We start from the raw sequence: 10959 nt of genomic DNA, 5'->3' as shown, positions 1-10959 counted from the left end.
TGGATTCCATTCCTCATCAGGACACATGCCCAGGTTGTGGGCTAGATCCCCAGTAGAGGGCATGTAGAAGGCAGCCAATTGTTGTCTTTCTCATCGATGTTTCTGTCTCTTCTCCCTTCCTCACTATATAAAAGTCAATGAAACATATTTAAAAAGAAAGAAAATACAAAGTATTGAAAACAGTTATTTTAAAAAAATGATCACATCATAAATAAAACTTATTTTAAAAATATATTATAAAAACTGCACAAAATATTGGTTTTAAAAAGTAGAATTTTATCAAAGGGGTAAGAACTAGTTTTATTTCAGCTTTATTTGAATAATGAGATTTTTTTTCAATCAATAATATTTTTACTTTATGTATAACAATTCCAAGGTATTCCCTCTGTCTTAATAGCTCTGATGTATTGTCTTTTATGTGCCATATATTTTAATATTTTATTACTACTATCTTTACTTTCAATCCAACAATGATCCTGAACAGTAGGTACTGTTGTACTCATTATTGATGTATAAGGAAACTATGTTTGATTTATCTAATTGCATCCTTATAACAATTTGTATTTCATGTATTTCTAAATGAATTTTATTTTTTTCTTTATTGATTAAAATATTACATATGTGTCCTTAACCCCCTATTGCCCCCCAATCCCCATTCAGGCCCTCACTCCCCTGTTGTCTATGTCCATTGGTTAGGTTTATATGCATGTATACCAGTCCTTTGATTGATGTCTCCTCTTCATCCCCACCCTCCCCTACATTTCCTCTGAGGTTTGAGGGTCTGATCAATGCCTCTCTGTCTCTGGATTTGTTTTTGTTCATTAGTTTATGTTGTTCATTATATTCCACAAATGAGTGAGATCATGTGATATTTATCTTTCCCTGATTGGATTATTTCACTTAACATAATGTTCTCCAGTTCCATCCATGCTGATTCAAATGGTAAGAATTCCTTCCTTTTTACACAGCAAGGTATTCCATTGTGTAGACATATCACAATTTTTTAACCCACTCATCTGCTGATGAGCACTTAGTCTGTTTCCAAATCTCAGCTATGCTGAATTGTGCTGCTATGAACATAGATAGGGGTGCATATATCCTTTCTGATTGGTGTTTATAGTTTCTTGGGAAATATTCCTAGAAAGTGGGATCACAGGGTCAAATGGAAGTTCCATTTTTAGTTTTTGAGGAAAGTCCATACTATTCTCCACAGTGGCTGCACCAGTCTGCATTCTCACCAGTAGTGCACAAGGGTTCCTTTTTCTCTGCTTCCTTGCCAGCACTTGTAATTTGTTGATTTGTTGATGATAGCCATTTGACAGGTGTGAGATGATACCATATTGTCATTTTGATTTGCATCTCTTGGATAATTAGTGACTTTGAGCATGTTTTCATATGTCTCTTGTCCTTCCTTATGCCCTCTTTCGAAAAGTATCTATTTAGTCCATTGCCCATTTTTTATTGGGTTGTTTATCTTCCTTTTGTTAAGTTGTATGAGTTTCCTGTAAATGTGGGAGATTAAACCCTTATCTGTGATAACATTGGCAAATATGTTCTCCCATGCAGTTGTTTTGTTGATGGTTTCTTTTGTTGTACAGAAGCTTTCTATTTTGATGTAGTCCCGTTCTAAATGAATTTTAAACATAAGGAAATACTTATAGAAATATGTGCTCCAAGGTCACATACCCACTAGATGGAGAACCAAGACTCTAGCTTAGTTTTGCCTGACTGTGACATTGCTGCTTTTTTCTTCCCCATCATGCTGATTTCCCTATCCCCAGTTAATTAAGATGAAATACTTTCTTGGAATACGTTCCATGAATTTCAATATCCTGCCAGTTTCTTATGGCCTGCTTTGTTGCTTCTGAAATAAGTTTAACAAAAATTGAGACTTAGCTATGGATAATTAATCCATGAGAGTTAATGAAGGAGAACCTAGGGCTTCCTGCATTTACAACTTAAATCTTTAAACATGACATCCAGTGAAGAAAGTACTAAACCTTATTTAACATCACGTTCATTATTTGTCTTTGATTGGTGCAGAATGTCCTTCTGTCTTTGAAAAATGTAAGAGCCTTTTACTTGAAGCTAATGGGTTTGTAAAGTGAATATATATGTGTGACTAGTCTTTAAGATGTGAGGGATACTACAAATATTGGGCTTCTCTGTCTGTATGCTATAGGAGTTCCTACAAAGAGAGTGAATTTGCTTTTAAGTAAAATTGTATGTTACTCCCATGGATGCTATCCTTAATGCCTCATTCTTCCTCACCAAGACCCCTAATGTCTAATTTATAAGTAAATCCTGAAAATTTTGGCATTAAAATCATATGTCATGTTCCACAATCACTCCTTTGTTTAAGCCATCTTATCTTCCCTGGACTACCATGGTGACCTTCTCCCTAGTTGATCTTTCTGCTTCCCCCTTGCCTTCTTTAGTCCATCCTGTACACAGCAGCCACACTGATCTTTGGAAAATGCAAATCTGATGATGTCATCATACTCCCTTCCCAATTTCAGATTTTTCTAAAGCCTTTCAGTGCTCTTAGAATGAAGACCAAACTTTTAATTGTAACTGACCGGCCCCTAATCTGTCAGCACCACCTCCAGATGCTTCCCATCTTTATATCTACTTTTACTCACCAGTGCATTCCTATTGCCTATCATGAGGTTTGGCATAGTGTAGATGCTCTGTAGTTCTTGAATGAATGAAAGCACTTTTTTTTTTTACATGTACCATGTAAAAAATTTTTATTTGTGCATGTACCATGACTGTCAACCTGTTGGTCATGTTGGAACAAAAGATGGGCCTGGCCTTCCTGAAAACATAGAAAAATGTAGAAAAGAGCACATTAAAAAATTTGTACCCAGGCATAATGCAGGTGCAAATATGTGGATCAAGACACCTTTAAAATCCTAATTTTGCACATTATATATTTTTTCAAGTCATTTTCTATGTAGCAACTCACTCCACATTTAGAAATAACTGCTAAGGTCAGGCTGGATATGGAAGGGTATTTTTGCAGGAAAACAAATCAGTTTCACTAAAAAGAGATGTTGACAGGAAGCCAGGAAGGCTCGTCAACAACCTTAATTGCTCTAACCACTCACCCTTTAGTTGAGACATTGTTAGCTGAAGCAGCCTCCACCTTGTTTGTCCCATGTAAGTTTCTGTTATTTCCTGCCTAAGGGCTACATGTAAATTTCTATTTACATTGCTTAAGATCTTTTCCCCAAACAGGGCCAGAGCAGTAGTAGTTCTCCCACTAGAGTTGGACTACCACCTGGGCCCCCATGTCGCCAAATTGAATTTCTTCAAGTCTCTAGTATTTTCATTTATGTGCGGCCCTTCTCCAGAACCCAGATCCTGAATTGGAACTCTTTACACGTGGGTTGTGAAAGAGATTCCTATATATTTTTATATGGATCAAATTAGATTTGTGAGCATGCTGCCAGACACAGTTGGGAACTGGTCAGCATTTCCCTTCACCCTCACTGCTTTAACCAGTGTGCTCAATCTACTGCCAGCAGCCTTATCTGTAGGATTTGTACAGGGCACCTTCTTTTGCCATTGATGACTTGCTCTAAATTTGTGGACTATCTAAAACTTTGTCCCCATACACTTGTTCTGAGTTTGGTTTCTGGCCTTCCTTCTTCTCATGACCGTAAGAAACAGTCCTCCGGTGGTAGTCTGGGAGCCTCTCTGGAGGCTGTTTGGTCGCTGCACTCGAGCTCCACACATGACAGCTGTGGGCAACCTCAGCACTGCTCCTGGCAGCCTGACCCTGTTGAATAGCATTACTGGGTCCAGCAGTTCTATTCTGAGAAGGAGACTAGGTAGAGAACTCTAGTAATTTACAGCATTCATACATTTCTGCCTAATTTAATTCACAATTATAAAGATAAAAATGGTCTTGTTTGAATAGTGCATTTGATTATATAATCATCACATCTGAATAAGTAGCCCAGTTAATGTAATAAAATTTGATGAAATAGTTCACACCTACTCCTAAATGTATTTGGAAATTAGTTCAATTATCTAGAAGTAAGAACTGTCAGTGAATTTCTTTTCAATCTGGCTTGCAAAAATAGTTAAGATTTCTTTGAATATGGCTCCAAGAGTGTCTTTGATTTCAAGAACCCTATTTAACACCCCAAATTTATCATTTCTTCTAGGTGCCCGGCTTTCATGTGCACAAGAGCTCAAGTTCATTTTTTTTTCAAGTGTTAGATTGTTCTCCAAGGAACACTTATAGACCCAGATCCAGCTGTGTGCATCTTTCTTGAAATGGGCCACTTTCACCATCTGCATCTGTGACTCCCTTGGAGAGAAAGATTTCTGATCTCAGGAATCTCATAGATCAGAAATATGCTATGGAATTTACTGGAATATAGGTCACATAGGGCCTCTACTCCTTGCTACCATCTTGGACCTTAAGACAATTTCCTCAACAATCGAAGAGATATTCTGACAACAAACCTGTGGTGTGACTTTTCATTTTCATGGTTTGACACCCAATTAGAATATTGCAATCTCTTTGCAAATTGTTTTTGGTTTAAGGATGGGCACACAATTCAGACTGAACAAGTGAAATGCACTCTTCATACTTTTGCTTTTATTGTTGAGACAGTCATGCTCTCATTTCTTCTGGGTTTGGACTTGTTGAGATAAACAGGAGGCATAGAGAGCCTTGAAAGCCTGAATAAGAATGGAACCAGCTGAAACCAGTTTGGCTCAGTGGATAGAGCATCGGCCTGCTGACTGAAAGGTCCAGGTTCGATTCCAGTCAAGGGAATGTACATTGGTTGCGGGCACATCCCCGGCAGGGGGTGTGCAGGAGGCAGCTGGTCGATGTTTCTCTCTCATCGCATCGACGTTTTTAGCTCTCTATCCCTCTTCCTTCCTCTCTGTGGAAAATCAATAATTATATATATATATATATATATATATATATATATATATATATATATATATATATTTAAAATGGAACCAATGTGAAAGAGAGCAGAACCAGGAGTTGGAGAGTCTGGGTGCAGATAACCAGGATCAAACCAAGTTCACCCATGGAAATTTCATTTATGGAAACCAATACAGTCCTTTAATTTGCTTAAGCAAATTTGGGGTGATTTTATTTTTCACCTGTAATTGCAAGATTCCTCACTAAATCAAAACTATTTTATCTATTTGGATCCTGCAATGCATCTTAAAGAAGTATAAGTGTATTTCTTTTAGTAGGAGTCTACATTAGTTTATTTACCTTGACTGTGGACACCAGCATTCACTCATGCATCCACCAAACCTATTGAGGCATCTATTTTCAATATAATTGGCTTACAGCTTCATAAGGTAGTTGTAATGCTCAAATGCCTAACATTTTATGTTGAAAGTGTTTAAACATACACAGAAGAGTTGAAAGTGTTTTTTTTTTTTAATATATTTTATTGATTTTTTTACACAGAGGAAGGGAGAATGATAGAGTTAGAAACATCCATGATAGAGAAACATCCATCAGCTGCCTCCTGCACACCCACCACCGGGGATGTGCCTGCAACCAAGGTGCATTCCCTTGACCTGAATCAACCAGGGACCTTTCGGTCAGCAGGCCAACGCTCTATAGGCAAGAGTTGAAAGTATTGCCAAAACCAGTTTAGCTCAGTGGATAGAGCAGCAGCCTGCAGACTGAAAGGTCCCGGGTTCTGTTCCCAGCAAGGGCATAAACCTTGGTTGTGGGCACATCCCCACTAGGGGGTGTGCAAGAGGTAGCTGATTGATGATTCTTTCTCATCGATGTTTCTAACTCTCCCTCTCTCTTCCTCTCTATAAAAAATGAATAAAATATATTTTTGGGGGAAAAAAAGAGTTGAAAGTATTTATCAATACAGTGACCAGTCATGAACTTGCCAACTAAATAGATCCTATCATTAACATTTTACTGCACTTGATTTATCATTTCTATCCCTCTATCCATCTCTCAATCCATCTTATTTTTGGATAAATTTCAAACTAAGTTACAGACATTACACTTCCTGGTTTGCATGCAGCTCTGTTTTTAACTAAATGAATTTTTTGGCAACCCACCCTCACTGGACCTTGGTTTTACATATGGAAAAACATGGAGGTTGTTTTAGATGACCTGCAAGTGCCCTTTCCAGCTCTGACATTTTGTAGTTCTCTGATATTTGCCTTTTTAATTGATTGACATGCTTGTGCAAAATGCTCTCTTGTTGGATTTTAACAGGATTAACATGGAAAATAGATTCTGTTTATCTATGGAATATTTACCTACTGGAGCCTGTTTGTTTTAGAATACTGTGCTAACCAGTCCGTTGTGATTTTGAGCCAAAGCAGATGTTTTCAGAGTTCTAGGGAAAAAGAAAATAAAGTATCATGTATATATTTTAAAAATTATGGGAAGAAAATTTAAATATTTTTCTCCAGTAAAGGAGCAAAGGAAAAGAGCATGCAAGAACAAATGGATGCTAATATGTGTCATACTCTGCCAGTCCTGGGGAGGGGGGAGATGAAAGTATGATGATGGCAATACAGGAGTCAGAGCTCTGAGGCCACTGAGTCTGGCAGCATTATCCCTGTTTAGTAAATGCAGGGGCATCTCTGCCAAATAATTTTTGATGTTTATAGGAAGAAAATGGCTTTAAACAAACACTCCCGGCTATGCAGATGCCACTGCCCAGGAACAGCCCTGTCTGTGACCAGCCATAGTGAACCCCACTGTATTCTTTGACACCTTCCTCAACTGCAAGCTTTTGGGCTGCATCTCCTTCGAGCTGTTTGCAGACAAAGTTCCAAAGACAGCAGAAAACTTCCATGCTCTGAGTGTTGGGGAGAAAGGATTTGGTTATAGAAGTTCTTGTTTTCATAGACTTATTCTGGGATTGATGTGCCAGGGTGGTGACTTCACGCACCATAATGGCACAGATGGCAAGTCCATCCATGGGGAGAAATTTGAGAATGAGAACTTCACCCTGAAACATACAGGCCCTGGTATCTTGTCCATGGAAAATGCTGGACCTAACACAAAGGTTCCGTTTTTCATTTGCACTGCAAAGACTAAGTGGTTGGATGGCAAGTACGTAGTTTTCAGCCAGGTGAAAGAAGGCATGGATATTGTGACGGCCATGTAGCATTTTGGGTCCAGGAATGGCAAGACTAGCAAGAAGATCACCATTGCTGACTGTGGACAACTCTAATAAATTTGACTTGTGTTTTATCTTAACCACCAGACCATTCCTTCTATAGCTCAGGAGAGCACCCTACACCCCCATCTGCTTGGAATGTTCTACTAGTTTAATCTCTGTGCTCTCACCACAGCTCATTTGGGTTCCATAATTTCCTTAGCCCTTCCCAATCTAGCTGGATTGCAGAGTTAAGTTTATGATCATGAAATAAAAACTAAAGTTTTCTGTAAGACACACACACACACACACACACACACACACACACACACACCACCCCTCTTCCCCAAATAAAAGGTATTATGAAAGTCAGTCTTACAGAAAACTGGTTATTTCTAGAAATATATTTTTTTCTCTTATGAATACTGAAACAGGACTTTGAGTGTACCTGAATATGAGAACTTTGAGTGAAGCAAGGTGTGTAAATGAATTTTCATACTTTTTGTGAGCACCATTTAGCTGGGTTAACATTAGTCAGGAATAGTCAACTCTTCTCAGATGATAGGGGTATCGTTTTGGAAGTGTGAGGGCTGGGTTCAACTATATGCATACTAGCAGCTTCAGTGGCCCTGTCAGAGGCTCTCAAGGCACACACATGATAATGGAGGATGGTAACTGGATCTGGGATTGCATTGCACAAGTGCAGAACTGCAGCTTGCTAGCTTTAAGTGAGCCTAATGAGGTAGGTCAATGAGAGGAGATAGGGAAGGATCTAGGCCCACAAGCAACTATGTGGCCTTGGCTCTCTGCCTGCATCCATGAGGCTGTAGAATCTCACCATGCATATGTGTGGAGTCCAGTGACAAGAGTCAGGCTGACAACATGCAGGTGCATGCATAACTACAAGAGCTAGTCATGAAAGCATGCACTGTGGTGGGGGCTCAGCTGCAAGGGTTGAGACTGACATTTTGAATGCACACAGCTTCAGAGGCTGAAGCTAGCTGCCAGTATGGAGCCTGGGCTTCAATGAGAGGGGGGAAAGGCAGCATTGGGGTGGAGGGGCTCAGGTTAGTGTCTGCAAATGCAAAAACTGGTAGAATTCCAAGGTGAAATATGTAGTTGTTCTGCAGCACTGTGCTGGCCTTTGATTTCTTCAGCACAAGGTACTGGAGTCTTCTGCAGGCCATTCTTCTGGGGTCTGTGATGGGGTCATGAGTGATGAAACCTGAGGGAGTCTGCAGCATCCACAAGGACTATTAAGGTCTTTACTAGCAAAATCTACTGGGATTGTCACCATACTTATGATGCATGGCTAATGCTAGTTACCCTGCCCTTCTTCCTTGTTCCTATTTTCAAAATGCTCGGCTTTGCTGGCCTCTGGGTGAGGTGAAACTGAAGTGAGTTCTTTGAGCAATACCATGGAAGGATGGGAAAGCTGGTCACTCAGGGAATTCCATTGATCCTGGGAGTTCCCTCTTGATTCTGAACAGTGCCAGCTTATAGGAGAGAAAGATGTAGGCAAAGGAAGTTTCTCTTCCTACCCTTTATTGTGCAGTTATTTTCAGGTTTCTGTTATACTTTGTTTCTGAAGCCTCTTAAGTTAACTTCTGGTCTCTCCCAGGTACATTTTTCATTATGGAATACTATCCAATTCTTTATCTTTGTAAGTGGATGGAGCCTGGAGTCTTCTACTCTGCCATCTTGGTGATGTCACTTCCTAATTCCCAGAGACCTTGAAATCTCCCCCTCCCCCCCGGAAGATGTTGTCACACTGGTCCATTACATTGATAATATTATGCTGATTGCACCTAGTGAGAAGGAAAAAAACAAGTACTCTAGACTTATTGGTAAGATATCTGGGTGTCAGAGAGTGACCTAAGCCCAACTGAAATTAAGGTGCTTCTATTACAGTAAATTTTCATGGATCCAGTGATGTGATGAATATGGATAATCCCTTCTAAGATGAAGGATAAATTGTTGCATCCGGCATCTCAAAAAAACAAAAAACAAAAAAGGAACACAAAATGTAGTGGGCCTCCTTGGGTTTGGAGAAAACATATCTCCCTCAGTGTATTACTCTGTCCTATTGCTAAGTGACCGAAAAAAAAAAAATCTGTTTTGAATGGGGGCTAGAATAAGAGAAAACTCTAAAGCACATCCAGGCAGTTGTGAAAACTGCTCTGTCACTTGCGTCATATGATCCATCAGATCTAATGGTGCTTAAAGTGTCAGTGTAGATAGGGATGAAGCTTGTCATCCCTTTGGCAGGCTCCTTTAGATTAATCACCTTTTAGGACTTTAGGATTTTGGAGCAAGGTCCTACCATCATCCTTAGGTAACTACCCTCCTTTTGAGAAACTGCTCTTGATTCACTTCTGGGCCTAAATAGAGACTGAACACTTGATTATAGGACACCAATTTACTGTGCAGATTGAGCACACATCATGAAAAGCATGTTATATGATCCACTAAGTTGTAAAGTTGGGCATACACAGTATCAGTCTATCATCAAATAGAAGTGGAATTTGTGTGACCATGCCTGAGCAGGACATGGAGGTATAAGTAAGTTACATAAGTAACCAATGTCCATGGTCCTTACTCTGAGTATACCACCTTCTCTCTTCCAGCTTGCATCTATGACTTCATGGAATAAAAATAAACAAAATCAGTTGATACTAGTTCAGATAGTGAACAACTTGTATCAGAAACGTTGTCATCTAAAAGCTTCTGCTCTGAGCCACCAATCATGTCAGGATATATAGGGCAAGAGCCTCATTAATTCCTTCACAAATAAGTCTTGTTCTCCATTTGATCCATTTCTTTCAGTTAGAAAACATCTAGGTGCTGCCTTACATCAGTATGGAATAACAAAGATAGCCATCTCCCAAGATGAGGAGAAACCCAGCTGTTATATTTCCTAATAGTTCCTCGGTCTGACTTTACATTCAATCACATAAAATGTTAGCCGTAACTGAGTTAGAGTACCTGTGTCAGTTCTGAATCGGTCTACTACCATTAACTTCCTGTAAACACCACTTTCTGTCAAAATGGCTTCCTTCTCTGGGTTCCCTCAATATATCCCATGGGTCTCAAACAGAACTTTCTGGTGTGGAATACCTTCTCTGTTTATATTGCTGATGAAAATTGCTTTTTCTATGTGTATATTTATTTAATTGATTTAGGAGTAGGGAATTGTGTGATTATGCTTATGCTCATACTGCTATCTTAACTCAGAAATAATGCTAGCCTTAGTTATTTGAATCAGCATGCCATTAGCTTCTGTGTGGTGGCCCAAGTGACAGAGCCATTAGCATGTTGTGTGCATGTGTGTGTGTGTATTTTGATTTATGCATGTACATACATGTTTGTCCATAAGATTAGAGACATGTTTTTTCTATGCCCCATGAAAGTGTTCAGTCTGCGTCAAACTATATAAGTACTAAAGAGTGGAAAAGAACTTATCTGTTAGCCTCCAGATGAAAATCAATGAGGGAGCCCACCAGCCAAGAGACACTAACTCTTTTCTTCCTATTTTAAAATTACAGTACCTCCAAGGACAACAATGTTGTCTTGTTTTATTTTTGAATGCTTAACAATACAATTTGTCCTTAATGCAAGGAATATTACTGGCCTAATAATGTAGCTAATTTTTGCATGTATAAATGTTCCCATTTCTTTTTTAAATGTGTTTGTCCCAATTTCAAATGATACATTCATATTTTAAAGACAGAAAAATAAAAAGTGAAAAATAAACAAACTTATAGCTCTAACTACCCAAAGACATCCCAATTAATTTTATATATACACTAGAGACCTGGTGTACAAA

The 10959-nt window shown here is 39.0% G+C and overlaps 1 pseudogene; it reads left to right on the top strand.

Moving 5' to 3' along the window:
• Window positions 1–3739: 3739 nt before the first annotated feature.
• On the top strand, window positions 3740–7234 carry LOC118721910 (annotated as a pseudogene).
• Window positions 7235–10959: the final 3725 nt, after the last annotated feature.

The sequence above is a fragment of the Pipistrellus kuhlii genome, unplaced genomic scaffold (genome assembly GCF_014108245.1).
Source record: "Pipistrellus kuhlii isolate mPipKuh1 unplaced genomic scaffold, mPipKuh1.p scaffold_m20_p_19, whole genome shotgun sequence".
In the NCBI taxonomy this organism is placed as follows: domain Eukaryota; kingdom Metazoa; phylum Chordata; class Mammalia; order Chiroptera; family Vespertilionidae; genus Pipistrellus; species Pipistrellus kuhlii.
The sequence above is the reverse complement of the archived record's forward strand: the minus strand, read 5'-3'. Positions and strand labels throughout refer to the sequence as shown.